The 15848-nt window shown below is 46.6% G+C and overlaps 1 pseudogene across 1 annotated transcript; it reads left to right on the top strand.

Moving 5' to 3' along the window:
- Positions 1–5939: 5939 nt before the first annotated feature.
- On the top strand, positions 5940–6016 carry B0T15DRAFT_t41 (annotated as a pseudogene). Its single transcript has one exon. The product of its transcript is annotated as a tRNA-OTHER (tRNA).
- The last annotated feature ends 9832 nt before the right edge of the window (positions 6017–15848 follow it).

A 15848-nucleotide genomic window follows, 5' to 3' on the forward strand; every position in this document is an offset into this window, starting at 1 on the left:
TTGGCCATATCTTCTATACCACTTAATCTAGGTGGGAATACGCGTGTAGATAGCTCAGTTATATACTGAACTATTGACTTCTCTTCTAAATCCGTAAGCTTACGCGACTTGGCTAGAACATCGCGTCTTGTAGCACGTCCCTTGCGCCGGTGGCGAATTGTTGCTTCTGGAACGTTGTATAGCTTGGCTACCGCCCGGATACTGAGATTCTCGCTCTGTTTGATAGCTTCGAGGGCTAAAAGAAGCCTGGCTTCTTTTGAGGGGCTACGCATAGCTTGTTGCGGTGGTATTTGGTGGAAAAGTTTAGAGGAGGCGCGTCGCACTGAAAGTGCGTCGCTCGCTTATCTGCGTCGCTCGCTTATCATGTACGTTATATCGACGATCGAATTTATACTAGGTCCCCTTCCCGGTGAACAAACATCGGGGGCCGCCCACGCGGGCGGCCGGGCATCGCAAAAATCGGGAATTAGGTCCTTTGTGATCTGTTCTTTCGATTCCAAGGGGTTGCAGCGACGCGCAGCTTCTACGCGGCCGTGTGGCTGTCGGATTGTTGGTTTTCGCGACAAGAAAGTGAGGATTTTCGAGTGCACCGAAAATCCCGCACTACCCCGTACGACGACCACCATTGACGATAACTACGACAATCTACCTGCAACAAGTTTGCAAGACTAGGGGGATACTGGGTATAAAAACCACCTGACTCTTTCGACGTTTTGAAGAAGAGATAGGGTACCCCCGGCCCTGCCTGGTTCTAAGGGCGCCCGCAACGAACGCTAGAGGGCTAGTCGTACGGCGACGAGGATACGGAGCAAAAGCCAGTATCGCCGACCGATCGTACGACCAACTATAAGAGCAGGAGAGAGAGGGAATACGGGCTCGTTAAGGGAGGCAATACGGGCGGCCGGGCCCTCTTGCGAGGCACTTTGCCCTTTGCAATACTGTAGTTGGATCTGAGGATAGGAGGCGAGGCAGGTGGATCAGGGCAGGTTAGTAGCAGAGCGACCGAGCGAGCTGCACCGGCATGGCAGCTCGTACGACGGCCTGCTGCAAGACACGGTCGGCCTTATGAGGGAGACCTAGCAAGGCAACGGGAAGCTAGAAGTTAGGGTTGCGCTTGGCGGAAGGTAGGCTGTGGCGGCTATACTAGACCGAGAGGAGGATAACGGAGGTATGGCCCTGGCTTGTACCTAGGCTATAGGAGAGACATAGCTATTCCCTCGGCGAGGGACCCGTAGGAATATCGTACGCGGCGGGGAGCGTGCTCCTTTAGCCAGAGGCGTACGATAGGGGAGGAAACCGCCGATAGGACGTACTAGAGAGTACTATAGCTGGGGATCAAATGTATGGTGTCGCCGCTACAAGGAACTCATGGCTCTGAAGGAGTAGTATAGCCGGCCGGAGAGGACGGACGCGCGTGTCGGTCATCCAAGAGGGAGGAAGTATTATGCCTCTTGTGGAGGGCTTAAGGTGCAAACCTTGGAGTCCCGTGGCCTAGTATTGTTATGCTTGGTCCGGTAGAGAGGTTTGGCCTTGCCTCTCTGATTAGATTACCTCTATAAGGCGGATCTTCGCGATTACGCTTAGGTAGCACGTTTGTAGAGTGATAATCTAAGGACTTCAAGGCCAGAAGGCCCAGGCCCTGGCCAACCGTTTCTTTCCAAGCCCGCCAGCCGACCTCTCCAACATCCAAGATCCCACCTTTTCCCAGCCGTGGGAACTGAAGATCCCAATAAGCCAGGTGGTTAGTGCTAGGGACATACAAGATGCCATTGCCCGGGCCGCTCCCTGGAAGGCCCCAGGTAACGACTACCTCCCTATAGGCCTATTGAAGGCCTGTGGTAGGCCGTTGTACAGGATCCTCGCACTACTCACCCAGAGATGCCTCGAACTACAATGGGTGCCGGCCAGGCTAAAGGAGGCTATAGCTATAGTGCTCCCAAAGCCTGGTAAAACCCCAGCTGACTACCTTACCCCCAGAGGCTATAGGCCTATTTCGCTTCTTCCTACCATTGGCAAGGTAGTGGAAATAGTGGTTACCAAAAGAATCACAGAGGCAGCCGAAGCCTATGGCCTATTACCCGACGAGCAGATGGGTAACCGGGAATATAGGTCAACAGACCTAGCCATTCGGCTTATGGTAGCCCAGATCCAAGAGGCCTGGACACAACGCGCTACGGCTTCCCTATTGCAGTTAGATCTCACAGGGGCCTTCGACCGGGTAAATCATACCCGGTTACTGGCTACAGTCCGGGACCTCGGGCTCCCGCAGTGGCTTGTAGGTTGGCTACGGTCGTGGCTAACGGGCCGGAAGGCCACACTCCTATTCGACAGCCAACTTGCCCCGGAAATCGACATCCGAGCTGGAGTGCCATAAGGATCACCACTATCACCAATCCTCTTTATACTATATATAGCCTCGCTATATAAAGTACTAAAGGAAAAGCACCCTCTAGTCAGCTTAGTGGGATTCGCAGATGACACCAACATCCTAGCCTTTGGAAGGGACCCCTATATCAACTGCCGGCAACTGGAACAAGCCTGGGCTACATGCCTACAGTGGGCTAGATCCTACGGAATGGAATTCAATGGGGCCAAGTCAGAGCTGATCCACTTCAACAAAGGCCGTAAACAGTGGTCTGAACTACTACGACTAGCCAAACCGGGCCACCCTCATGACCATACTATAGTTAAACCAACGGCTTCAGCCCGGTTCTTAGGGGTCTGGCTCGACTGGAGGCTTTCTTGGAAGGCCCACGGAGCCAGCATAGCTACCAAGCTAAGAACCCAAGACTTTGCCCTATCAAGGATAGCAGCCAAGACCTGGGGCCCGGGGCTAATCAGGGCCAGAGAGGTCTATACCAAGTGCATTCGTAGCGCAATAGCCTATGGGGCATCCAGCTTCCACAAGCCTACAACACTCAACGGCCCACCACAAGGCCTAGCCAGGGACCTAGCAAAGGCCCAGAACCGAAGCCTACGCATCGTAACCGGAGCCTACAAGGCCACCCCTATACGGAACCTCGAGACGGAAACTTGGATCCCTCCCCTAGACCTCTACCTTAACAAGAGGCTGGCCGACTTCGAAGGCCGGCTCAACGAGCCTACCCTACAGGCCGGGCTAGGCCCAGAGGCCCCGAGACGCCCACCAAAGGAATCATCCAAGGGGCTTGCAACAGGCTCCAACGAAGGTTCCGGAGGCTACGGGGCCGGCCCCGGAGCCTAGGAAAGCCAATAGACGTCGAAAAGGCCTCGGCTATAGTGGCCGAATGGAACGCCCAGGCTAAAGCCTTGGGCCCACCATTGGCTAAGACCCAGGATGACTGGGCATTATTAAGAGCTTGGGAGGCCAGGTGGAAAACCCAGGTCCAGGGACAGCCAACCAGGCTAGCCGACGAAGGCCTACCAACAGTTCTCTTCACAAACCAAGGCCTACGGAAACACCAAGGCCTTACAAAGGCCAAGAGCTCCCTACTAGTATAGGCCCGTACGGAGGCTATAGGCCTACGGGACTTTCTTTTTAAACAAAAGGCCCGTAACCAGCCTACCCCCTATTGCGAATGCGGAGAAGGCCGGGAGACAGTGGAGCACCTAGTAGTTTGGTGCTCTATACCACCTATACCAAGAATCTGGCCTAGGCAACTAATACGCACCCACCGGGACCTTAGCCTTGTTTTACAGGGCCTAGGCTACCGGAACCGAAGACTTCTGAAGAAGGTACTGGGTTGGCTGATGAACTCGGGCCGGCTAGGGGAATACAGGCTCGCCCAGAACCTAGATCAGGAACTGGAAGCCAGGGAGCTCGGCTAACCACACCCGTGGCCACGGCTTAGCTGGGCTAGCACCCTACTAGCCGTTGGCCCAAGGCCTTCCCAAGGCCTTTTTCTTTACTTGCAGCAGCGTGTATCACTGGAACCATGTCTTTCCTATTATTTTTGATGAAGGTTTTCACCCGGCCTAAACGGTACGGTTTTTCCTTTGTACATAGCAGTAGAGGGTCCGGCACGCCTTGTAAATAGCTAGGCATAGCGGAGTAGGAGAATATATATATATACTAATACAATATGCTGGTAGATCGTATCTATAAGTTGCTCTGCTAACTGTGACGGGCACCAGTCGGGTCAGCTCGCACATACAATTACGATAGAGAGAGAGCAAGATCTAGATGACAGCAGTGTGTATGCGACCAGACCTTAAATATTGGAGCAGAGGCACATAACCAGAGGTCGGGTAATCCCGTGACACTAACCATGATTCTTTGTATGGGACAAAGTAGCTCCACTTGGTAAGTCGATTAACTATAGTAAGGATGCTATTATACTTTGTTCTAGTAGTTGAGTCTTTCAAAAGTAGTAGTTTAGTAATAAAGTCTATTGTCACCGAACTCCATAGTCGTTCTATAACTGGCAATAGCTCTAAGAGCCTATATAGTTTATACCGTGCCGACTTGCTTCGGTTATAGAGGTTATACTCCTATGTAAAGTTTTTAACTCTAGTCCTAAGTCCTAGGAAGTTATAGTACTGCCGAACCTTGGCGGCTATTTTAACGATTCCTATATATCCTCCGAGTTTCGACTTATAGATCATCTTAATTAGTTCCATCTAATCCTATAGTACAACATAGGTGTGACGAAACCACAGGCAGTCCTGCCTCTGAAAGGGTTCGCCGGTCGAAGGTAACTGCTGGTCGGACTGTAGGTCTCGGTGAAGCCAAAAGGTTCACAACAATGCTGGCCGCAATGTCTGCACAATAGGTAGAGGCTATTGCTTGTATTGCTTACTGGAGAACTCCCAGAGTCCTCTAGAACGAGTGACTATATACTGACTATCTTTGGGTGCTCTCATGTGCTCTATAGAGCTCCCTAGAGCTCGGTGCTCTGTTGACTCCATCGAGAGCTTCTATTTCCTCGCGTTGATTGGCTTAGCTCCTGAAGCTCTCGTCTGCTCTCTAGAGCACCTTAGAGCTCCTTCTCATTGGTCCTAAATGATTGGTTTAGGTACGCCCTGCGCCACCCGTCGGGTTGTCCCACCTATAGCTGTCCCGTTGGCTTAATTTGTGATACGATGTCCCCTCTCCGAGGTCGACGCCTCGGCGACCTTATTCTTCCTGTATTCTGAAATAGCGCCAACAGTCCTTAGCTATAAGTGTTTCTCCTTCTGCATCCTCCTATCTTCGCCAGTCATGGCTGACCGTATGCGAAAGCGAAAAAGCTCAAGCCGGGTCGAGTACTTAGCGCCGGTCTTGCCTCGCCGATTTTGCTGTATCTTCTGGATTCCTAATGCCTAAGTGTTCCTATTGCTATAAGCATAGGCTCGATTGTCAGGTATCTGGCACCTCCAAACGTTATAGTTCCTATAACTATATGAACCGCCCGTCCTACGATATCTAGGGCATCGATCTGGGGATATATGAGTTGGTTTTTGCCGCTGCCTATCGTTGGTACTGATAGTACTAGTTCGCTCCTTTATTTCCGAGAAGGACAAGCTTGAGCGTAAGGAGGAGGAGATTTTAGTGAAGCTGCTTTGTCTCCGCAAGTAGAAGCGTGCTTTGGAGGAGAGGGTAAGGAAAGCGGTATCCCGGGAACTTCGGGATATTTCGGACTTGGAGCGTAAGGAGCATGAGGAACATAAGAAGCGCGTAGCTACTCCCGTACCTGCTTCGCCAACGCCCCTCGTGCCGGATCCTTTCGCAGGGTTTGACTGGTTGGATGCTCCTATGGACTTGGGTGCTATTAGGGAGGGTCCTTCTTTCTTGACCGCATAGGGCTCTGGCGGTGGAAGCCCTTCGGTTTCCCAAGGTAGTAGGGGTTCGTAGCTGGTGGTCAGGTCTTGGTCGCGCCTGCCGTTGCGTGTATTGTCTGTAGCGTTGCTGCCTGCAGCTGTTCTTTCCCTTCTAGGGTTCTTAATCTGGTTCTTGTTGCCCGTTTTCTAACAAATGAAATGGCTTAGTAGTATAGCTTGGTTATCACGCCCGAATGAATGCTCTGGGAGACTATAGGTTCAAATCCCATCTGGGCTTCTTCTCTATATAGGTCGCGTTACTATGGGGTGACGTGACCCGGCCGGAGATTTTTGTATTTCCCTCCTGGCCGATCTAGGTTCTATTGGTAGAATTCTCTTAGTTTTTCTATATAGTTGAGGTGCTCTGCTGGTTCCTATGAGTTTTCCTCTGGCCCGAAGTCGAGCTATTTAATCAAGTACTCTAGCCTTCCGTTAATTATTTATAAGTCCAAGATCTCTTTAACGTCCTATTCTTCTTCTTTATCCCTAGCTTCGATATCCTTTGCCATTTATATATTCTTCGGTACTAGTTCAAGGAGCGAAATATAGAAGACGTTAGTATATAACTTCATCGTTGATAGTAACGAAAGTCGGTAGTTAGATGCCGAAATTTTCTTATCAACCTTAAACGGTCCAATCTTTTTAAAGTTAAGTTTTTGACTTGGCCGTTTCATTTTTAAATTCTAAGAAATAAGGTAGACTATATCTCCTTTCTCAAGGCGAGGTCCCTCGAGCCGATACTTATTATAATACTTCTTCATCTAGAGCCTAACGAACTCGAGTTCTTCTTTTAGTATTATATATAGCGTATATATTTTTTCTACCTTGACCTTTGCCCTAGGTACCGTGATATCTAGTCCCTAGTATAAATCTGCTTTGTACCTATAGTTCGCGAAGAATAGAGTGACCTTTATTATCTCTGTTGGTATGGTGTTATATACAAGCTGTGCTGCTAGCAATAGATCAACCTAGTCGTCCTGCTAGAAGTTGACGAACGTTCTGAGGTATTGTTCGACGATCTGGTTAAGCCTTTCTGTCTGGCTATCTATTTGCGGGTGGTATACTGTTGAAAGCTTGCTCTTCGTGCCTAAACGCTTTATAAGGGCTTGCCAAAATTTTGATGCGAACTTGGTGTCTCGATCCGTGATCTATTCCTTTGGCTATCCGTATACTGATGCAATATGCCAGTAGATTGTATCTGCGAGTTGCTCTGCTGACTATGATTCCTTATACGAGAAGAAGTAGCTCCACTTGGTGAGTTGGTCAACTATAGTAAGGATGCTATCGTACTTTGTTCTAGTAGTTGAATCCTTCGAAAGTAGTAGTTTAGTGATGAAGTCTATCGTCACCGAACTCTATGGTTGTTCTATAACTGGCAATGGCTCTAAGAGTCTATATGGTTTATGCCGTACCGACTTGCTTCGGTTATAGAGGTTGTATTCCTATATAATGGTTTTGACTCTGGTCCTAAGTCCTAGGAAGTTATAGTATTGCCGAACCTTGGCGACTATTTTGGTGATTCCTATATATCCTCCGAGCTTCGACTTGTGAAGTATCTTGATCAGTTCTATTTGATCCTATAGTGCGATATAGGCCTTGCTGTTGTATTATAACGCTCTATCTCTCTAAGAGATACCTGCCTTATTATCTATGTTGTTCCTTTTCCGGTCCTGGAAGTCTTTTCCTAGCTGTTCTTCTCTAAAGACTATATAACATTCTTCAAACGGTTACAGAGGTTATAAGTCGGGGTCTTCGCCCTATTATAGAAGCATATCGTCGTCAGGATCTTCCATCGGTTGGGGAGCGTACTATAAAGAACCGTCTAGCTATTATTGAAGTAATAGTGGCGAGGCTTTTGGTTGGCTATTTCTAAAGTGATCTGGCCTTCTATTTAATACGTCTGCTCGCGTATTCTCTAAGCCTTTCTTATAATTGATCTTAAAATTGAACTCTAAAAGGAACTCTACCTATTGAGTTTGTTATCCGTTTAATACCTTTATGGTAGTAAAGTATTGTAAGTTCTTATAGTCTATATAGACCTGAACTTTATAAGTTGTACCGCTGAGGTATAGTCTCTATTCTTAAAAAGCCTCGATGATAGCTAGCAACTCCTTATCGTAGATTAGGTAGTTGAGCCGTAGTCCTTCGAGCTTCTTTAAAAAGAATACAACTGGGTATAACTTCCTATATTCGTCGTGCTAACCTAGCTGTCCCCCGATCGTATAATCGGATACGTCGGTCTCTACCTTAAATGGCTTCTATAGGTCTAGTAACTAGAGCACTAGGTTAGCAATAATCGCATCGCGGATCTTCTAAAATGCTTGCTTATGCTCGGCTTCCTACCGGAACTCGATGTCTTTCTTCGTAAGTTCGTACAATAGTCGTATAAGGTCGCTAAAGTTCCTAATGAACATTCGGTAGAAGTTAGCGAATCCGATAAATCCTTATACTTCTATCGTCGTTGTTAGTCGTGGCTATATTTTAATCGCTTTAATCTTTGCTGGCTCTATCCTAATTCTACTAGGCGAAATTTTATATCTAAGAAATACTATTTTCGTAATATAGAATTCGCTCTTATCCTTATTAACTAATAACTTATATTTATAGAGTATATCTAGCATTGCCTTTATATATTTCTTATATTCCTCGAGTATCTTAGAGAAGATAAGGATATTATCTAGGTAATAGACCGCGAATCGGTCGAGGAATAGGCGGATCGCATAGTCAACGACCACCTAGAAGGTCACTAGTGCGTTTGTCAATCCGAAGGGTATTATAAGATACTTATAATAGCTATAGGGAGTACGAAATGCTGTCTTCTATTTATCCCCTTCCTTGATATAAATATAGGCGTATATTATTAAAAGGTCAAGACAAGTAAAGTAACAGGCGCCTACTAGCTGGTCTCGAAGCCGCAAGATAAGTAGCAAGGGGTACCGGTTCTTTACTATCTCTTCGTTCAACTATCGGTAGTCTATATATATCCGAAGCTTCCTATCCTTTTTTAGAACAAATAGGACTAGATAACCCGCTAGTAATATCGATAGTCTAATATACCCTATCTTGAGATTCTCCTTAAGATATCTCCTTAACTTAGTATCTTGCTTTTTGTTAGTATAGTATACCTTGAAGAACTTTAACTAGGCTCCTTCCTTGAGTTTGATTTTATAATCCCAAGGTCCATAGTCCGGTAGCCCTTTAAGATGCTTGGCTTCGAACGCCGGGTGTCCCTAGTACTCTGCCGGGATCTTGCCCGTCTCCGCGTTTTTCTCTGTACTTCGGTAGTATAAGAACTTGTTTCTAGCTATAATGCTGGCCGCTTCTCTCTAGGTGACCTAATCCTGGAATTCGAATTCTCCGGTCTCGTTGATCGAGATGACAGCGATTTCGATATTGTCTATGTCTCTCTAAGCCGTACGAGGGCGTCGTCGCAAGTGGCGTCGTCTCTAGCCTGGTCTTGCTAATTCTCGCTGTTCGTTCTAGTGACTGCCGCCTCTTCCTAAGTCCGTAGTGCGTTGCCTGGCACTGTCTGTCTCTTGCGGTAGATCTATAGGGGCCGCCTCCTAGGGCGATCTTCCCTGCTATGATCTGTCGTCTATGCTTCCTATCTTATTGGTCGGATATAGCCTCTGTTCTCAAGGTCGTAGGTGGCTACCTCCCTTCCAACTGATGTCTGGGTTGTAATCTTAATGCTATAGGCGTCCAAGGATTATATCCTTTTTAGGCCCTATTTTAACAATGTCAAATACTACCTTAGTAGTTTTCCCTTCTACTATAATCATAAGTAGTTCTATTTCTCGTTAGACCCACTAGGTATTAAATAGTCCTTTAACAATATATTGTTTCTTCTTGATCCCCTATAGGATCCTAAGTTGGTTGATAAGTGCTGGCAAGATAAGGTCAACCTAAGATCCTCTATCTACCAATGCTAATATCTGGAATTTATTCCAATATGCTGTAACCCAAATTCTATTGTCGGGTTTGTTATCCTATATTGCAGCGGCTTCCTTTATGCTCGCTAGGAGGTCGTAGATCCTTCTTCTTGCGTAGTTCTTCCTATACCTGCGGATCTATTGTCTTTATAATGGATTTAGTGGTTTTCGGGCCCCTTGGAGGGCCCTGAGCCGTTTCCTAACTCCGTCCTAGTATCTGGATAGGCGTCCCTATCCTCCTGTACCTCTCGGTTACCGTCCTGCGGTCCAAGTCTTGGGAGTTCTTTGAATAACCGTCGGGTTTCATTGGCTCTTCTTTCTTCCTGCCGTCGTTCGCGAGGCGTTATCTATCTTTGTGTTCGCGAGGCGTTATCTATCTTTGTATATATATCTTGTGTTCGTGATGCTCTTAGAGCTTTGCTTATATGTGGATTAAGTAATCCTGGCTCTTGCACTATCGAGTGCTATTAGGCCACTGCTGGCAGTCTTCTGGCTGGGTTCTTTATAGTGTCACCCTGATTCTATTGTAGGTATTGGTCCTCTCGACCTTCTATAGGAACTAGTCGGCGCCGGTTCCTATATCCTAAACCTATAGGACTAGTCGAGGTTCTCTATTTTGGTCGGTAGGCCTATTAGGCCAAAAGTCGTTGTCGAATTTTGATCGGAAATAGTATCGGCATTCGTACGCGATGTACTGGAACTATAGGACGTAGATGTAGTCGTATCGCTAGGGTTGGAGTCGAAGTACGTCTTGTTCGTAGGGTTTGTAGCGCGGGCCGAATCCAATCCAGATGTGCACCGCGTTGCTATCCCCTATACTATTATACGGCTTCTTATTCTAAAAAGTGTCCTAATCTTGTGGTTCCTGTCCCTTGAGTCTTCGCTGGTTCTAGGCCTTCTAGTATTCAGCTTTGGGGTTCTTGATTCCGCCATTCCTCCTATTTTGGCCTTGGTCTTATGCCGGTCCATCCTATAAGTTCGAGTGGTGCTCTTCCTAGACCCTGACTAACTTGGCCTTGACGAATTCCAGCTGGCTTATAGCCTGAGCCTTTTCTTCCGCGAGTCTTCGGGTAACCGTTCGAAGCTCGGCTTGTTCTTCTTCAACCTCCTGGAGGCGTTAAGCGAGAAAGATAGGGTTCGGGCCAATAGGTTCGTTATCCGATTGTCGTGTTCTCTATTGACCTTCTTTGTTCTGGGTTAGCTAGAATCTCTAACCTTCTGCAAGTTATAACGCTACGGCGGCAGCGATATCGTAGCCTGTGATAGGCTCTTCGAACGTGATGTAGGGGCTATTACTTCCTGACCGGGAGGAGTCGTTGATGCTTCCTTCGGCTATGCCCTAGTCGACTATATTGTCGAAGTTATCCTTGGTATAGCTTGCCGCAGCTACTTCAACCATATATGTTGACTTGTCGATCGTGGCGTTTTCCTTGCCGGGCACCTGCTTCTAATTCTTTTTGCTGCGGCATTCCTATTTAAAGTGCCCTTTCTTGCTATAGTTGAAACAGGTGACTTGGGACTTGTCCTTCCGTCCTTTATCTTTACGCTAGGTGGCGTCGATATCTATAGGACTAGCGTAGGTGCTATACGACGTGCTAGGGTACTGTTGCTTCTTTTTATCGTTGGCTTTGACAAATATAGGCTATATTCCGTATCCCTTGCGCTGCTGGTGTCTGGCGTAAATCCGGTCGTTAATATAGATAGCCATAGCAATATATTTGTTAAGCGTATTAGGTCGGTCTTTCTAATATAGTTCATTCTTAACTTCTTTCTTTAAGCCGTTATAGAACAACTATATAAGACCTTTGTCATTGATTTTATACCGAAGTGAATCCTGGCGGAACTATATAGTATAGGCAGCCGCCGACTTTGTCTACCTTAGGTATACGAGTCGCTCCTATATATAGAGCTTCTTATTATAGTCTCTAAACACCTTCTGGATCTCCTTCTTGAATTTATTATACGATTTAAAAATTTCAATGGTGAAGTCGTCCTAAGCGTCTATACTATTGGTTAGCCAATCCTTAAGAGTGGGTTCAAACTATCAAAGTGCCTTCCCCTCGAGCCGCGAGGAGATAAATATGACTTTAGCGGATTCGTCTATAAACTTGTCCGGGTAGTACTTAAAGTAGGCCCTTATAGATATAAGGAATCTAGTAAGTCCTTCTTTATCGCCTCTATACTTAGGGGGTGCTTCGAGTTTGGCTTTGTCCTTGGGCTTACCGTTATAGGCCTCGTTGACGAGTTGCTATATATTACCGTTCTCGGCCTCGAGCTAGGTGATTTTGGCATTAAGAGCGTCGAGGGCCGTGGTATTGTCTTTCTAGGCCTCGAGTTAGGCAATCCTTATATTGAGGGCTTTGATGACCTGCTGTATCTACTGTATGGTCGCAGTCTGGCCCTAAGAGCCTAGGGTGCTGGGTGTCTAAGGCGCCATGATAATTGATGTTACCTTCGATTCTGAACCGTAATAGAGTCAAGGGAGTGAGCAACGTATGACGAAACCATAGGCAGTCCTGCCTCTGAAAGGGTTCGCCGGTCGAAGGTAACTGCTGGTCGGACTATAGGTCTCGATGAAGCCAAAAGGTTCATAACAATGCTGGCCGCAATATCTGCACAATAGGTAGAGGCTATTGCTTGTATTGCTCACTGGAGAACTCCTAGAGTCCTCTAGAACGAGTGACTATATACTGACTATCTTTGGGTGCTCTTATATGCTCTATAGAGCTCCCTAGAGCTCGGTGCTCTGTTGACTCTATCGAGAGCTTCCATTTCCTTGCGTTGATTGGCTTAGCTCCTGAAGCTCTCGTCTGCTCTCTAGAGCACCTTAGAGCTCCTTCTCATTGGTCCTAAATGATTGGTTCGGGTGCGCCCTGCGCCACCCGTCGGGTTGTCCCACCTGTAGCTGTCCCGTTGGCTTAATTCGTGACAATAGGCCTTGCCATTATACTATAACGCTCTATCTCTCTAAAAGATACTTACCTTTTCGTCTACGTCGTCCTGCTTCCGGTTTTAGAAGTCTTTTCCTAGCCGTTCTTCTCTGAAAACTATATAGTATTCTTCAAGCGGTTATAGAGGTTGTATATCAGGATCTTTACCCTATTATAGAAGCGTATCATCGTCGAGATCTTCTATCAGTTGGAGAGTATACCGGAAGGAACTATCTAGCTATTATTAAAGTAATAGTAGTAAGGCTTCTAGTTGGCTATTCCTAAAGTGATCTAGCCGTCTGCTCAATGTATCTGCCCGTATATTTTTCGAGCCCTTCTTATAGCTAATCTTAAAGTTAAATTCCAAGAGGAACTCTACCTATCGAGTCTATTGTCCATTTAATACCTTCATAGTAGTAAAGTATTATAAGTTCTTATAATCTATATAAACCTAGACTTCGTAAGTCGTGCCACTAAGGTATAGTCTCCATTCTTAAAAAGCCTCGATAATAGCTAGCAACTCCTTATCGTGGATTGGGTAGTTAAGCCATGGTCCTTCGAGCCTTTTTAAAAAGAATACAACTAGGTGCAGCTTCCTATACTCATCGCGCTAACTAAGTTGTCCCCTGATCGCGTAGTCAGATACGTCAGTTTTAACCTCGAATGGCTTCTATAGGTCTAGCAACTAGAGCACTTGATCGGCGATAATTGCGTCGCAGATCCTCTAAAATGCTTGCTTATACTCAGCTTCCTATCATAACTCAATATCTTTCTTTATAAGTTCGTATAGAGGTCATATAAGGTCGCTAAAGTTCCTAATGAACATCTGGTAGAAGTTGGCGAATCTGATAAATCCTTGTATCTCTATTATTATCGTTGGTCGTAGCTATGTTTTAATTGCTTCGATCTTTGCTGGCTCTATTCTAATTCTACCAGGCGAAATTTCGTATCTAAGAAACACTGTCTTTATAACATAGAATTTACTCTTGTCCTTATCGACTAATAACTTATGCTTATAGAGTATATCTAGTACTACCTTTATATATTTCTTATGTTCTTCGAGTATTTTGGAGAAGATGAAGATATTATCTGAGTAATAGACTGCGAATTAGTCGAGGAATAGGCGGATCGTATAGTTAACGACCGCCTAGAAAGTTATCGGTACATTTGTTAATCCAAAGGGCATTATAAAATACTTAGAATAGCTATAGGGAGTACGAAACACCGTCTTCTATTTATCCCCTTCCTTAATGCCAATATAGGCGTATGCTATCGGAAGGTTAAGACAAGTAAAGTATTAGGCTCCTACCAACTGATCTCGGAGCTACGAGATAAGTGGCAAGGGGTACCGGTTCTTTATAATCACTCTATTCAGCTATCGGTAGTCTATATATATCCGAATGTCACGAATTAAGCCAACAAGACAGCTGCAGGTGGGACAACCCGACGGGTGGCGTAGGGCGCACCCGAACCAATCGTTTAGGACCAATAAGAAGGAGCTCTAAGGTGCTCTAGAGAGCAGACGAGAGCTTAGGGAGCTAAGCCAATCAGCACGAAGGAATGCAAGCTCTCGATGGAGTCAACAGAGCACCAAGCTCTAGGGAGCTCTATAGAGCACATGAGAGCACCCAAAGATAGCTAGTATATAGGTCAGCTAGTCATTCGTTCTGGAGGACTCTGGGAGTTCTCCAGTGATCAATTACAAGCAGTAGAGTAGCCCTACCTTACTGTGCAGACATTGCGGCAGAGCATTGTTGTGAACCTTTTGGCTTCACCGAGACCTATAGTCCGACCAGCAGATACCTTCGACCGGCGAACCCTTTCAGAGGCAGGACTGCCTGTGGTTTCGTCACACCGAAGCTTCCTATCCTTCTTTGGAACGAACAGGACTAGGTAGCCTGCCGGTAATGTCGATAGTCTAATATACCCTATCTTAAGATTCTCCTTAAGATATCTCCTTAACTTAGTATCTTGCTTTTCATTAATATAGTATACCTTGAAGAACTTCAACTAGGCTCCTTCCTTGAGCTTGATTTCGTAGTTCTAAGGTCCGTGGTCTAGTAGCCCCTTAAGATGCTTTGCTTCGAACGCCGGGTGTCCCTAGTACTCTGCTAGGATCCTACCCATTTCCTCGCTTTTCTCCGTACTCCGATAGTATAAGAACTTATCTCTGGCCGTAATACTAGCCGCTTCCCTCTAGGTGACCCATTCCTGGAATTCGAATTCTCCGGTCTTATCAATTGAGATGACAGCGATCTCGATATCGTCTGCGTCTCTTTGAGCCGTGCAAGGGCGTCGTCGTAAGTGGCGTTGTCTCCGGCCTAGTCTTGCCGATTCTCGCTGTTTGTTCTAGTGACTGCCGCCTCTTCCTAAGTCCGTAGTGCTCTGCCTGGCACTGTCCGTCTCTTGCGGTGGATCTATAGGGGCCGCCTTCTAGGGCGATCTTCCCTGCTGTACTCCGTCGTCTACGCTTCCCATCTTGTCGGTCGGATACGGCCTTTGTTTTCGAGGTCGTAGGTGGCCACCTCCCTTCCAACTAATATCCAGGTCGTAATTTCGATGCTATGGGCGTCCTAGCATTATATCTTTCCTAGACCCTAGTTCAACAATGTCAAACACTACTTTGGTGGTTTTTCCTTCTACCGTAATCGTAAATGGTTCTATTTCTTATCAGACCTATTAGGTGTCAAATAGTCCTTTAACGATATACTATTTCTTCTTGATCCTCTACGGGATCCTAAGCCGGTTGACGAGTATAGGTGAGATAAGGTCGACCTGAGATCCTCCATCTACCAATGCTAATACCTGGAATCTGTTCCAGTATACCGTAACCTAGATTCTATCGTCAGGTTTATTATTCTAAATCGCAGCGGCTTCTTTCATGCTCGCTGGGAGGTCGTAGATCCTTCTTTTCGCGTGGTTCTTCCTGCACCCGCGGATCTGTCGTTATTATGATGGATTTAGTAGTTTCCGGGCCCCTCGGAGGGCCCTGAGCCGTTTCCCAACTCCGTCCAGGCATCTGGATAGGCGTCCCCATCCTCTGGTGTCTCTTGGTTGCCGTCCTGCGGTCCAAGTCTCGGGAGTTCATCGAACAGTTGTCGAACTTCGTTGGCTCTCCTGGCTTCTCGCTGTCGCTCGCGAGGCGTCATCCATCTTCGTGTGCGTTTCCTGTCGTCGTGGTGCTTTCGGAGCTTTGCCTCCATGTGAA

Source organism: Chaetomium strumarium (assembly GCF_033439665.1).
Source record: "Chaetomium strumarium strain CBS 333.67 chromosome Unknown B0T15scaffold_2, whole genome shotgun sequence".
Lineage (NCBI taxonomy): Eukaryota > Fungi > Ascomycota > Sordariomycetes > Sordariales > Chaetomiaceae > Chaetomium > Chaetomium strumarium.